The sequence below is a fragment of the Scyliorhinus canicula genome, chromosome 21 (assembly GCF_902713615.1).
Source record: "Scyliorhinus canicula chromosome 21, sScyCan1.1, whole genome shotgun sequence".
Lineage (NCBI taxonomy): Eukaryota > Metazoa > Chordata > Chondrichthyes > Carcharhiniformes > Scyliorhinidae > Scyliorhinus > Scyliorhinus canicula.
The window spans coordinates 63,142,717-63,158,254 of NC_052166.1; the positions used below are offsets into that span (position 1 = coordinate 63,142,717).

At 46.7% G+C, this 15,538-nt stretch overlaps 1 protein-coding gene across 6 annotated transcripts in view; it reads left to right on the forward strand.

Moving 5' to 3' along the window:
• Positions 1–15,538, forward strand: part of gpsm1b (G protein signaling modulator 1b) — a 283,643-nt gene that overhangs the window by 211,394 nt on the left and 56,711 nt on the right. The window contains exon 1 of one of the 6 annotated variants that reach the window (XM_038782321.1): positions 13,362–13,648. The exons of the other annotated variants lie outside the window; for them this stretch is intronic. The gene's annotated coding sequence lies outside the window, so the exon portion shown is untranslated. Of the gene's footprint in view, positions 1–13,361; positions 13,649–15,538 lie in introns of those variants that run through there. 6 annotated transcript variants of the gene reach the window in all.

The window sequence follows — 15,538 nt, forward strand, 5'->3', positions numbered from 1 at the left end:
GTGGAGGCGGCATCTTGCACAGGCACGGGTCTGAAGGCTTTGTTAATGGCTCCTCTGCCGTTCTCGTCGGCCCGTTACTCCACAAGTCCAGTGGTAGTGGCAGCCCTGAGAGTCTGGGGCCAATGGAGGCAACACATGAGTGGAGGGAGCGTTGGTATGGTCACCGACAATCAGAGGTTTGCTCCAGGTGGCTGGATGGGGGCTTTAGGAGGTGGCTGGGATTGAGAGATTTGGGGATCTCTTCATTGAGGAGGGTTTCGCGAGCCTGGAGGAACTAGAGGAGGAGTTTGAGTTGCCGGGTGGGAACGGATTCTGGTACTTTCGGTACAGGATTTTGTTCAGAGGCTAGTTCCAAGCTTCCCTCGCCTCCCTCAAAGAGGACTACAGGATAAAGTGATGTCTAAAACAGGGGTTTGGGAGGGAATGATTTCTGAAATATATTAGGAACTGATGGAGTGGGAAGGTGTCCCAGTTGGGGAGGTGAAGTGGGAGGACGAGTTGGGAGGGGAGTTGGAAGTCAGGCTACGGGAGAAGGCCCTGAGGCGAGTCAATGCATCCTCACCATGTCATCCTGTTCAAGGTGGTCCACAGGGCTCATATGACTGTGGCCCGGATGAGTAGGTTTTTTGAGGAGGTGGAGGGCAGGTGCGGGGGAAGTCCTGCGAAACATGTACATACGTTTTGGGCTTGTCCGAAGCTGAGGGGATTTTGGCAGGGATTCTCAGAAGTCATGTCAGAGGTCCTGGAAGGGAGGGTGGCTCCCAAGTCCAGAGGTGGCAATATTTGGAGTGTCGGAAGATCCGGCAGTCCAGGGAGGAAGAGAGGCCGACAATTTGGCCTTTGCCTCCCTGGTGGCCCGGAGACGGATTTTGCTGGGATGGAGGGATTCGCAGCCTCAAAAGTTTAGGGCGTGGGTCAGTGACATGGCAGGGTTTCTTAGGCTAGAGAAGATTAGGTTTGCCTTAAGGGGTTCGCTCGGAGGTGGCAGCCGTTCATCAACTTTTTTAGAGAAAACTGACCGTCAGCAGAAGGGGGGGGGAGGGTTGTGGAAAGGGGAGGCCTGGAAGTGAGGAATAAGGTTAGGGAATCTAATATATGAGTAGCTAGGAGTTAGGGTGGGGGGAAGTTGGGTATGTTGGTGTGGGGTTTTTGCGTGTGTCAGACCGCTCTGTTTTTTAGAATGTTAAAATTATAAATGCCTCAATAAAATATTTTCTTTAAAAAACAGAATCTGAAGATGACAAAGGCACAAGTGAATATTTTATCTGCCAGATGGATTAGGTTTGGTGGACAAGTTGGGAACTGTTACAGAGGTGGTCTTTTGATGGAGGGGATAGGGAGTTGGATGCTCAGACGAGGATCAAACTGAAATCGAGGGTTTGCAATCTGGTTCAGCTGAGATAATAGCCAGAGATCGGGTGGGAGTGGAGTTCATGGTGGGGCTAAAGAGTGATAAACTCATGAGATATAGGAGCAGAATTAGGCCATTTGGTCCATCGAGTCTGCTCCGCCATTCGATCATGGCTGATCTCATCCTGGCCTTAACTCCACTGTCCTGCCAGTTCTCCAGAAACCTTCAACCCGTTGCCAATTAAAAATCTGTCTAACTTCTCAATTTTACTCACTTGTACTGTATCCAAGCTACTAGTTCTAAATTCATCGTAATTTTCTCACTGTCCCAACATCCACCGCATTCTGGGGTAGCGAATTCCACAGATTCACAACCCCTTTGGGAGAAGTAGTTTCTCCTCAACTCCATTTAAATTTTTTTTTTTAAATTTAGGTTACCCAATTATTTTTTTTTCAAGGGGCAATTTAGCGTGGCCAATCCACCTACTCTGCACATTTTTGGGTTGTGGGGGCGAAACCCATGCAGACACGGGGAGAATGTGCAAACTCTACACGGGCAGTGACCCAGAGCCGGGATCGAACCTGGGACATCAGCGCCGTGAGGCGGTTGTGCTAACCACTAGGCCACCGTGCTGCCCAACGCCATTTTAAATTTGGTGGCTTATCATTCTCCCCGTGCCTGAGTGGGTCTCACCCCCACAACTCAAAGATGTGCAGGTTAGGTGGATTAACCACGCTAAATTGCCCCTTAATTGGGTTCTCTGAATTTTAAAAAAAATTGATGGGTTATGTCTTCCGAGAGTTGAGTTGGAAGAAATGATGGCGATCACAAAAGCAGCCTTGATAGTGAAGAGGTCACTACAGGTGATGGAGGACTAGAGCATGTGTGAAAGCTGACCCCATTTCTCTGAGTGATGTCACCCAAGGGCGGCATTGATGATGGACAACGCAGTCAGATCATTGGGGAATGTATTAAATAATAGGGCAGCATGGTAGCATTGTGGATAGCACAATCGCTTCACAGCTCCAGCGTCCCAGGTTCGATTCTGGCTTGGGTCACTGTCTGTGCGGAGTCTGCACATCCTCCCCGTGTGTGCATGGGTTTTCTCCGGGTGCTCCTCCCACAGTCCAAAGATGTGCAGGTTAGGTGGATTGGCCATGATAAATTGTCCTTGGTGTCCAAAATTGCCCTTAGTGTTGGGTGGGGTTACTGGGTTATGGGGATAGGGTGGAGGTGTTAATCTTGGGTAGGGTGCTCTTTCCAGGAGCCGGTACAGACTCGATGGGCCAAATGGCCTCCTTCTGCACTGTAAATTCTATGTAAATACAGCATAGTAAGCAGGCATTAAGTCTTTCTTTTTTGTTTAACTTAAGAGTACCCAGTTATTTTATTCCATTAAGGGGCAATTTAGAGTGGCCAATCCACCTACTCTGCATATCTTTGGATTGTGGGGGTGAAACCCACGCAAACACAGGGAGAATGTGCAAACTGCACATGGACAGTGACCCAGAGCCGGGATCGAACCCGGGTCCTCAGTGCCGTAGGCAGTAGTGCTAACTACTGCGCCACCATTGTCTTTCAAAGAGCAATCCAGTTAGTGCTATTCACTTGCACTTCCCTCATATCCCTGCTGCTTTCTCCTTCAAGTATTTATACAATACCCTTTTGAAAACCATTGTCCCAATTTGTTTGCACCACCCCATATGGCAGCCCAGTCCAAATCCTCACCACTGTGGCTCTGAGCTCTGGTTCTTTTGCCAATTGCTGTAAATCTGCACCCTCTGTTGATTTACCCTTCAGCTATTGGCAGCGGCTTCTCTTTATTTACTCTATCCAAATTATTCATGATTTTAAACGCATCTATCAAGTCTACTCTTCGCCTGCTCGCCTTTAAAGGTTGGCCAGTTTTACTCTAGTCAAGAGGGTGATTGGTATGAGTGAAGCGATGGTGTTCACGTGAAGCCTCGAACCCTCAGAGCGCCAGGTGTGAGTGCAGAGCAGCTTCAATATTTAGAGCGAGGCTCAGAACTGCAACACCACGAGATCAAAGGCCTTATTGCAATGGGAACACTGAAATCGGAATAAACCAGAGTAACTGGATCCTCTGTCTGCATAAACTTCATGTGTTTCCACTTGATCGTTCTAAAAGATGAAACAAATGTAAATGGTGTTGGTTGGGATAATTGTCCATTTCAGAGGTTTCTCTCCAATTAGAGAAACCAGATTCCTGGGTCAGCCTTGACCAATGCTTAAGTTGAGTTTGACTTGAGTTAATTTTATTACTGTACTTTCCAGAGACACAACAGTAGTGGAAACGAATAGAGAGGAATCCAACTATGATAACATGTATACGCTTGAAATATGGCGATTCTTTATGTCCATATGATAAATAGTAATTAATGCCTAATTTGGCTTTCTCCACCTGTAACACTTATTCCCAAGTGCCCCCTTGCACTTTCTATCCTCCTCTCGGGCATTCGCTCTTTCCAGACCCATATATCTGCCATTAGCCACCGTTTGTTTTCCTTATCCAATATTGTATTTCCCTTGACATCCAGGGTTCTCTGGAATTTGTGGTCCTACCCTTTACCTTCATGGGAACATGTTTGTTTTGTACTCTTTTTATTTCTTTTTCGAATGACCCCCACCGCTCTGATTTTCCGACAAATAGCTGATTACAGTCAACTTTAACCAGATCCTGTCTTGCCCTATTAAAATCGGCCTACCCCAATTCAGAACCTTTATTTCCAGTCCGTCTTTGTCCTTTTCCATAACTGCCTTAAATCTTCCTGAGTTGTGGTCACTATCACCAAAATGCTCCCCCACGAACAGTTCTATCACCTGCCTGTTTGATTCTTTAACATTAGGTCAAGTACCGCCCCCTCTCTCGTCGGACTTTCTACGCGCTGGCTCAAAACTTTCCCCTGGATGCATTTTAAGAATTCCACCCCTCAAAGCTTTTCTTCTGCTTATCCCATTTAATGTTGGGGAAGTTTAAATCCCCTACTATTATGACCCTATTGTTTTTACCTTCTCTGAGATTTGCCTACATATCTGCTCTTCTATCTCTCCCTGACTGTTTAGGGGAGGCTTTAATATACTCCCAGCAAAGTGATTGACCCCGTTTTGTTTTTAAGTTTCAACCCTATGGCTCCAATTGAGCAGCTTGCTAAGATATCGTCCCTTCTCGCTGCAGTCATTGACTCCTTGATCAATATTGCGACACCACCACCTCTTTTACACCCCTTCCCTCCCCATCTCACCTGAAGGTTTTATACCCAAGAATATTGAGTTGCCAGCTCTGCCCCTCCCTCAAGCTGGTGGCACTCCCAACCCTGAATAAAATCGTGGAATTAAGATGTTAATGTTGCCTCATAATCAAAGCGCTTTTTGAAACGAAGCCATTGCTCGAGTTAGCAGAGGCTTGCTGAGCTGTGATAGAACAGAGGCTCTTTGTCGGCATTGACTTGTCCTCCTGCCCAGTTTAGACGCGCTGCTGCCTCCATCGCCACATATTCTCCCCATTTCCTCCACAACACCAAAGAAATCTTGCGGAGTATTTCGAATCTCTTGAGAGTTTTCACCAGAATCCTCAAGTGCACTGGCATGTTGTTGGGGGTGGGGGGAGGAGGAGGAAAGTGGGGTATGGTTGTGGCGGGAATCCAACACGAGAGAACGTAGATATCAGGTGATTGTCAACAAATTCAGGAGAATTTTGTTTTCAATCCGGTGTGGTTAGAACATGATGCAAGACTGCTGGAAGCAGCGAGCATTAAATACATTGCCAGGAAAGTCAGACAAGTACATGAGAGAGTATAGAAGGTTATGCGGATTGAGTTGGATAATCGAGGAGGTTTGTGTGCAGCATGAACACTAGCATGGAGCAGCTGGGCCAATTCACAGAATAGAATCCGGGAATGGTTACATCGCAGATGGATGCCATCTGCCCTGTCCTGTCTCAGAGTCTCGCTGCAGGAGCAACTCCCATTGTCCCACTTCCCAACCCTTTCCCTGCCACCGCTACCTCTTCAGCCAATTGGCCTATTTCTGCATTTTGCACTTGTGTATCCTGATAAACTAAAACTTGATGCAGCTTACAGATCTTGGCATCTGAGTAAAGTAAACAAAGGGGAGTTACTGAAACGAGGCCCTTTCCACTTGGAACTTAACCCTGTTGGAGCTAATCTGACCTGCAGGCAAAGCCTTTCTGTGTTGCTTTTCTTTTTTAAAAATGTATTATTTTATCAGCGTTACAAAGCCAGAGCTCAAACCCCTAATCCAGTTTCTTGCCTGCTCCAAAAAACCAATTCAAATTGAATCCAATTCATGGTCCCCACAAGAGGGACATACTAGATCGCGGGATTACACCTGACCTCACGCCTGGTTGTGATCGAATGCACCAATTAAAGCCTAAAGTGTACTGGCAAAACTCTGTTAAATGCGGTTACTTCTGAACTTTGAGATCACATTCCAATCTTTCCCTTCTACTCTACTCTTTGGTTTAGCTTTGCTGCTCATGCAGACTTTTTATTCATGTAATGTTGCCCTCAGGAGATGTGACAGAGGCCGAGATGTTAAACGGTGACCCTGTCTGTTAATGGTATGTTAATTGCGTTATCAAGGTTAATGATGCACAGGTAGAGGGCATGGATTTATTAAGTAGCTTGGACACATGGTAGTTTATGGATTCCCAGGTTGACTGTTATCTGCGGGCTCGCTGAATCCATGTTCCACGTTTATGTAGATTGTGCAAGGCTGGAGAAGGGTTTTGATTATTTAGGGGGTGCTGTTTGTCACGTTTTGACTGTACTCCAGCCCCACGATCCTGATCTTCAGCCACCCGGGGCAGAGCGGAGGTTGGACCTCCTGCTCTGATTAATCCTGGGCCTGTCCGTTACCAGGTCCGGGCAGCAGGCTGTGGAGGGCATTGTTACACCCAGCTGTCTGCCCCTATTGCGCGGCTATGTTTGAGCGTCGGTGTCCCTGGAGAGGGAGCTTGCGGTGTCTGCCATTACACTTGTGGCTTTCCGTGGCTGAAAAACAAGTAATATTATACTGTTAATGGTGGCATCTGCTCACTTGTTCTAGTATTTCTCTGCTCCTTCAGTTATTTAGGATTGTGCGTGAAATAAAATTTGCGTTGCAGTGCTTCAAAGCACTTATTCAATTACTGATCACCCCATTGTGCAAATCTGTTGAACCCAAAAGAGGGTCATTGATTCTTGCAATAGATCATTCAGTCATTATGCGTCAGCAAACAATACACTACACAATTGACCCATACAGACTGGCAGGTTACTTAGTAAAAGTTGTTGTGTGCGTGTAGTGGGCCTGGACGATTACGCACATGTTCCTGTATTCTCCATCGGGTACTGCGATGGACTGAAAGCTATAGTTGTAGCACCAGAGACCTTTGCCGTCCAGTTTCTGTGTCATCTCTTTTAAATTCCCACGTTTGTCGGAATGGCCGGTACGTTAATACGTGATCATGGAATGATGTAGCACCAAATGAAAAAGAACCGCATAGGAACTGCACAGACATATAGGAAGGTTAAACTCCTGCCTGTGGGGAGTTTGCAGGGCAACAGAGTAGCACAGTAGTTAGCACCACTGCCTCACAGCTCCAGATACCGAGTTTGATTCCGTCCTCGGGTGACTGTGGGGAGTTTGCACTTTCTCCCCATGTCTGCGTGGGTTTCCTCCGGGTGCTCCGGTTTCCTCCCACAGTCCAAAGATGTGCAGGTTAGGTGGATTGGCCATGCTAAATTGCTCTTAGTGTCCAAAAGGTTAGGTGGAGTTACTGGGTTACAGGGATAGGGTGGAGGCATGGGTTTAAGTAGCGTGCTCTTTCCAAGGGCCGGTGCAGACTCGATGGGCCAAATGGTCTCCTTCTACACTGCAAATTCTACGATCTGCGTTACTGCTTCCATTACACAAGGTTCTCTCTCTCAATCAATACTTTGCTAGAACATGCCACATATACACTAAACTAGATGATGTCTCAATCAATGCTGCACCAGTCCCAACACAGGCTGGTTAAGCAGAACGGTCTATATCCATGGTTTCCATGTAGTTCAATGGTGGTGTTTTGTACAGCATTGGTGGTTGGTTTTAATGTTGGTATCATTGTTGGGGCTGAATGAATGTTTTGGCTGTTCCATTTAGCAGTGTCAACCACAGCTCAATGGTTAGAACTTTAACATTTGAGACTAAGAGGTTGTGGGGTTAAGTAGCACTTGAAACTTGAACCCATAATCAAGCTTGACATTGTAGTATTGTGGAAGCGCTTTACTATCAGAGGAGCCAACTTTGGGGTGAAATATTTAACTGAAGCCCCATTGCCATTTCGGATGGATGTAAAAGATCTCATGGCGGATCGGGGATATTCACCCAAGCCAGTATCAGCCAGCATCACTAAAAACAGGTTACCAGCTAATTATCACATTGTTGCTTGTGGGAGTTCATAGAATCATAGAATTTACAGAGCAGAAGGAGGCCATTTAGAAAGAGCACCATACTTAAGCCCACACCTCCACCCTATCCCCGTAACCCACCTAACCTTTTTGGACACTAAGGACAATTTAGCACGGCCAATCCACCTAACCCGCACATCTTTGGACTGTGGGAGCAAACCGGAGCACCCGGAGGAAACCCACGCAGACACGGGGAGAAAGTGCAGACTCTGCACAGACAGTGACCCAAGCCGGGAATCGAACCTGGGACCTTGGTGCTCTGAAGCAACAGTGCTAACCACTGTGTTCCCTTCCTGCTCTTCGATACAGACGCATCCACTTTGGTTGTTCTCCATGCAACAGCGGCCTGAGTAAACCGCACGGGTGTAATGTAGCCGCGGTCTGCGAGCCACCACAGTCGCCCACTGAACTCTGGAGGTGAGGGGGCTAGGTCGCGTCTCATTTAAAATCCTTAAGTGTTAATACCAGGTTGGTCACTGCATCATTCTTGTAACTAAAGCTACTGAGAAAGACGGCACTTATTTTGATTCAAGCCTCAAGTATTGGGATTGTTCAGCTCTGCAGCCATGAGCGAGGGCCGTCGATGTGCGTTGTGGAATACCAAACTGAATTGGAAAAGTGCTGGGGAAAAAATAACTTGGCCCATCAAATGAACATTCCAACTTTAAATTGTGAAAGAGGTTGTTGCTAAGACTGATAGTTCAGTGAAGCGAATGTCACATCTTGGATATCAAGTAAGCAAATGATTCCAAAACAAAGCGTAGACCTCTGCTTCTCCCCTCAAGGTTGACTTTTGCTGGAGTCATGTTTTACAGGGTTAACAGTCTTCTGCTCCCTCAGCAAAGTGACCATTTTTTTTTAATGAATAAGCGTAGATAAGCTATTTGACCATTAAAAATCTTCACAACCCAGTCTGATCTCATCGATAATTACATTTTGCATTGAATAGTGATCAGGAGTACGAAACCTGGCTAACACTTTCCTCCCTTATTCAGCGGCCTGAAGGCTAATTGTTCCCCAGCTGTTGTCATGACTGAAATTACCCAGATTGGGGATTAGCTCTTGCTGTATTCATTCGAAACCCTTATCCAATAAAAATCTATCAATCTCAGTCTTTAAATTTTAAGTTGACTCAACATCCACAAGCTTTTGCGAGAAGAGAGCTCCAGATGAAAAATGCTTCTTGATTTCACTCCTAAATCACCACCTCTTTTTATTATTATGCTCTCTTGATTCAACACCTGAGAAAATAGTTCACCTGTATCACATAGAAGACAGAGGGTGGTGGTGGATGGAAAATTTTCAGACTGGAGACCAGTTACCAACGGTGTACCACAGGGTTTATTAACAGGGGGCTTGAATTTAAGAGCCGCGGGGTTATGCTGCAACTGTACAGGACCCTGATGAGACCGCATTTGGAGTATTGAGTGCAGTTCTGGTAACCTCACTACAGGAGGGATGTGGAAGCATTGGAAAGGGTGCAAAGGAGATTTACCAGGATGCTGCCTGGTTTGGAGGGTACGTCTTATGAGGGAGCTAGGGCTTTTTTCTTTGGAGCGGAGGAGGATGAGAGGCGACTTAATAGAGGGTTATAAGATGATGAGGCGGATAGATAGAGTAGACGTTCAGAGACTATTTCCTCAGGTGGATGTAGCTGTTACAAGGGGGCATAACTATAAGGTTTGGGGTGGGAGATATAGGAGGGATGTCCGAGGTAGGTTCTTTACTCAGAGAATGGTTAGGGTGTGGAATGGACTGCCTGCTGTGATAGTGGAGTCGGACACTTTAGGAACTTTCAAGCGGTTATTGGATAGGCACATGGAGCACACCAGAATGACGGGGAGTGGGATAGCTTGATCTTGGTTTTGGACAATGCTCGGCACAACATTGAGGGCCGAAGGGCCTGTTCTGTGCTGTACTGTTCAATATTCTATATTCTATGTAGGTAGCACATGCCAACTATTTTCAAATATATTTAATGTCGGCGGCACGGTAGCACAGTGGTTAGCATTGTTGCTTCACAGCACCAGGGTCCCAGGTACGATTCCCGGCTTGGGTCACTGTCTGCAGAGTCTGCATGTTCCCCATGTGTCTGCCAAGGTTTCCCCCAGGTGCTCCGATTTCCTCCCACAAGTCCTGAAAGACGTACTGTTAGGTGAATTAGACATTCTGAATTCTCCCTCCGTGTACCCGAACAGGCGCCGGAATGTGGCGACTGGGGGATTTTCACACTAACTTAATTGCAGTGTTAATGTAAGCCTACATGTGACACTAATAAAGATTATTATTATTAGGGCCTCATTTTTTTCCCAGTTTTATGCAATATTGTAAAACTGAGATGATGGGTAGAGAAGTTTAACAGAGGTAGGGTTAATGGGAAAATTGATAGTATTGTTGAAAATGGAGGAACTTCGAAGAGCAGATGGGGAGAAAATGGCAAGGAAGGTCTGTAAATAAAAGGTAAAAATTTCAGGTAATCTGCTAACGAACCTGCGAGGGAGATGGGAAGCTGTTATGATCTGGAATGCACTCCCTGAAAGGGTGGTGGAAGCAGAGTTATAACCGTAACTTTCAAATGGTATAAATATGTGAAAAGTAATCATTTGCAAGACCACGAGGAAAGAGCAGGTGTGCTATTAATTGAGTAGCTCTCCCAACAGCGCAGGCGTGATGGGCCGAATGGCCTGCTGTGCTGTGCAGCCCAATGGCCTGGCTCTGCATCTCCATCAGTCGTCACCATGGAGGAGAGTGCAGGTGGTTCAAATTGACTCTTTCTTGTTTCCCTCCCACCTTGGACAGAATCGGCGTGCGTTCCCCCCCGCCCCCCCACCCCCAAAGACCACGGGGTACCGATCAGGACGTGATCTACATTGAGAATCATATATTTCTTTTAAGAAAACAAAAGCCAGCTGTCATACATAAGGGTTGGCAGTCGCACGCTTATCGCATTTCCGTTTCGTTCACAATTTAAGCGAATGAAAATGTTCTGCAGAAAAGCCTCGTGCAGGTTTTATGGACAGGATGGATCATTTTGAACACAGGTGCTTCAGGTGGATCCAATTGATTTGATGCAGAGTTCGCAAGAATTACCCTTCCGAGTCGCATCTTCCCTGCGTCTCCCTCGTGTACTGGAATCACAGACCAAGAGGCTTCAGATTGCTGTTTTCAGTTTTTCTCGAATTGCCACTTTTCGTCTTTGTGGCAGTATTTTTGGTTGTCGCCCATTTTTACTTTAATATTGCGTTTTATATTCTACCATCTTAATGCCAGTTTCGTAAAGTGTGGATTGATTTGGTGGTGTGGCGGCATACACTTGGCAAGAGGTCGACTTTTCTTCATGTCCAAAATATTTTTTTAAAATAAATTTAGAGTATCCATTTATTTTCCAATTAAGGGGGCAATTTTAGCGCGGCCAATCCACCTACAATGCACATCTTTGGGTTGTGGGGGACAGACCCACGCAGACACGGGGATAAAGTTCAAACTCCAGTGATCCGGGATCGAACCTGGGACCTCGGCGCCGTGAGGCCGCAGTGCTAACCACTGCGCCACCATGTCGCCCTTCTCTTTGTGTCCAAATTATAACCCCTTCGCTCTCTCCTGCTTCAAAGTTCTTACAAGCCATGTGATGGAAATGAAACTGAGCAGCATCATGTCTCCAGAGAGAGATTTATTGAAGTGGTGTAGTGGATGGCAAAATAGTTATGTGCATACTTCAAATATTAATTAATTTATGGGCAGTGGAGGAGGAGAGGGTAGCTGCAGGCATCTCGTTGCCCTTTGAGAAAGCGGTGGGGAGATGCCTTCCTGAATTGCTGCAGTCCATCTGGTGTAGGTACACCCAGCGAGCTGTTAGGGAGGGAGTTGCAGGATTTGGATCTAGTGACAACGAAGGATCGGTGGTATATTTCTAAGTCAGGGTGGTGAGTGACATGGAAGGAACTTGAAGTTGGTGGTGTTTCCAAGCATCTGCTACCCTTGCTCTTGTAGGTTGGAGAGGTTGTAGGTTTGGAAGGTGCTGTCGAAGGAGCTTTGGTGAGTGGCTGCAGTGCATCTTGTAGATGGTACACGCGGCTGCCGCTGTACGCCGGTGGTGGAGGGAGTGAGTGTTTAAGGTGATGGATGGGGGTGCCAATTTTGGATGAATCAAGGAAGGTCGGAACAGAAGGAGGCCATTCCCCTCCCTTTATTCAATGAATATTCCACCATTGTGAGATCATAGCTGACTGGTACCTTAACTCATCTGTCAGTTTTTGCCGAACAAAAATCCATCAATCTCAGTTTTGAAACTTTCACTTGACCCCCAACAGTTTTTTTTAGATGTAACAGTTTGGGATGCTCCCATCAGTTCCATCTATCCAACCCTTCAATCATCTTAAACACCTAGATTACATCACCCCTCAGTCTTCTATACTCGCGGAAATACAAGCCGAATCTCTGTCCTCATAATTAAATCTTTTACTCCCGGTATTATTCTGATGCATCTGTACGGCACCCACTCCAAGGCCAGCAAACAATGCAGTAACCTGAAGGTTGAGGAAGTCACTGGAGAGCAGTGGTAAAGACTTGGCTCATGGTGTTTACATAATCCTTTCCTTGCCTTGGGGGCTTTGAACCCAATTTGAGGCTACCTCGTCACAAAAGCTGACCCTGGCCCGGGGAACGGTAGCACAGTGGTTAGCACTTCTGCCTCTCAGCGCCAGAGACCCGGGTTCGGTTCCGGCCTTGAGTGACTGCCTGTGTGGAGTTTGCATGTTCTCCCCGTGTCTGCGTGGGTTTCCTCCAGGTGCTCCGGTTACCTCCCACAGTCCAAAGATGATTGGCCAGGCTAAATTGCCGCTTGATGTCCAAAATGTGCAGATTAGTTAGGTTGGCCGTGGGGTTTTGGTGGGGGGGGGGAAGGTGGGTGTCTGGGTGGAATTCTCCTTTGGAGGTCGGTGCAGACTTGATGGGCTGAATGGCTACCTCCTGTACTGTAGGGATTCTATGATTGAACCAAGGATCTCTGATCCCCATGCTTTGGTTATGCACACTGCGATATGCTCACTGAGCAGTGAACGCTGCCCATTGTTTGTTATGGTAATATGTTGAACTTGAGCCAACAGAACCAAAAGCAGATTAATTGTCACTGAATTTATTGCTCTTTATGGGACTTTGTGAACAGTCTCCCCTGCACTCACCTCTGTAGCAGTGGCTTGCACGTCAAATGGAGCACTTGGAGTATTTATTTTTGTCGCAAGAACTTGGAGAAACGATTAAACTTGGAAATCATTTTAATTTCATTTCCCTGGGCTTGTCAGTCACCTAATGACGTGTTGGGTGACACATTCCCATCAGTGTCCCTGTCGCACTTTATTCCCGTGTCATTAGAGTTCAGCGATGCTGCTTCAGAGTTGAATTCCTTGCACAGTGGACGCCACAGGCTGCATTCAAGAAGCCCGTCCTAGAGTGGCCAGATTGTGCTCAAGCATGCGTAACGGACGCAGAGATCTCATTAGCATGCTGGCAACCTCGGGAGGTGGAGCTTGAATTTTTTTTGTGCAAGTTGTTTAAAAGGTGGCTCTGGACCTCCTTGGATAGGTGAATTCGCAAAGATGGACTGTGTTGATGAAGGGGCCAGCGATATTTCGGAGGATTGTGCCAATCTGTCATTGTTAGCGGCTGCGACAGATGGCTTGTGCTGCCTGTGAAACTGGTTTGGAGAAAGTAGGTTTCTCTCCCTCTCGCTCTCTTATCAGCGTTTATTTTCTTCACGCTGTTATTTAATGCATTTCAACACACCCAAGTCGTGACTGACCTGTGGAGTCGAACTGCTGTGGTACAGGTGAGTGCAGAGGGCAATAGCTGTGATTTTTTAAGCTTGTGGGAGTTGAGCAAATATTGAAATGGGTAATCGGGCACTTGGGGAGAGTGCCAAAAACTAGGACTGATGTGTGTGCTGTTTTTGGGCAAATAGAATGTGATGAGGAGGAAGCCGGTGCAGATTTTCCACAGGCATTCGGAGGCTTGAGACAAACATCCGTTTTAAGTTGAAGTTATGGCATAACTATGCAGAGAATGTTAAGTGAGCCGTAAAGCCACACTCTGCTATGTTTTTAACTTGATCTTAAGAGCTGCCCTTGCATTGTCCTATCCCTTTCAAAGTAAAACTCGACACGTTGCACTTGAATTTTTGTTATGTTGGTTTGAGGAGACGGAATGCTGGCCCAGATGGGATGGTACTGAAACGGCCTGCGGACCCAGCGTCACCCCTGGTAGGAATTTCTGTTTGTAACTGGGTTTGTTTCAAAAGAAAATCTTAGCAAGGCTGATGTTGTGTGCAGTGTTGTTGAGAGAGTGACTTGTGGTCATTTGAACTGTTGTTCGGTTGGATCCCGGTGTTGTGCAGAGCACTTGATTTGAGGGTTGGGGAGACGTTTGCGCGCAGGCGTGCTGTTGGGTGAATTGGACATCCTGAATTCCCCCTCTGTCGACCTGAACAGGTGCCGGAAAGTGGCGACTAGGGACTTTTCACAGTAACTTCATTGCACTACTTCTGACAATAAAGATTATTATTATTCAAGTGTCAACGAGATAGTCGTGAGATACCTTTCCAGGGGAAGATCAGTAACTTTGTGCATTGTGACTCGTGTCACCCTAAGGCTGTTTCTCTCAATCCACTTAAATTTGAGTGTTAATGGTCAGACTCTGTGGGTGCTTTACGTCAGGATTGACGGCTGTAATTTGAGGTCGAGCTTCACAGCTCCCTCGTCTTTTCTCAAGAATTCATTTCTGCCTGCTGCAAAATCCCACTCTTCATGCAGTTCAGCCGGGACAGTTTTTCCAAAGAGATTTTTCTCGTGCTTTACTTCTCTTGTGTGAGCTTGATTTTTGGAATTGTTTGACGTGGGGAACCTTTCCTGAAGGAAGAAAACCATGGGTACTAAACAGAAGGCGCAACTATTAATCGTGCAGTTTGGGGGGGGGGGGGGGGGGGAAATATGTATAGAGAGGAGATTGTTGGGGCAGCACGGTGGCGCAGTGGTTAGCCTCACGGCGCCGAGGTCCCAGGTTCGATCCTGGCTCTGGCTCACTGTCCGTGTGGAGTTTGCACACTCTCCCCGTGTTTGCGTGGGTTTTGCCCCCACAACCCAAAGATGTGCAGGCTAGGTGGATTGGCCGCGCTAAATTGCCCCTTATTTGAAAAAATTAATTGGGCACTCTAAATTTTTTTTAAAATAGAGGAGATTGTTGATGCTAACCCAGTAGCAGTCCTTAATGTTGTACACAACCACTAGATCTTAAAATAGAACTGAAAAATGCTTTCAAGAGCACACTACGAGATCAGTGCCTGCTTTCCTTTTACTCTGTCACTTAATCAATAGTTTGCCTGCTTTCAAAGCACTGCCTGCAATCACTCCACCCAGGACGTTTTTCATTTCCTCAACTTTCATTGTCGACAGAGGGACAAAACTGACTTTATTTTGCTGCAGCTGGACACAGCTTGAGATTTAGCTCGCGCCATTCTCCCATCCCGAAACCTTTTCTGTGAGAGTTGTGCAGGGGACGCAGCCCATTGAGGTCGAGCAGGGGTAGTGTATCAACTTTAGAAACGGGTTGTGCAGGTACAGGTCTCAAAGTTCAGCCATGCGACCAGATTCGGGTGTCGGCTCCTAATCGGGGTCCTTCTGCCTCTTGCGTGCAGTCGTTCCTTAAGGCTTCAACCTTCTGCGTT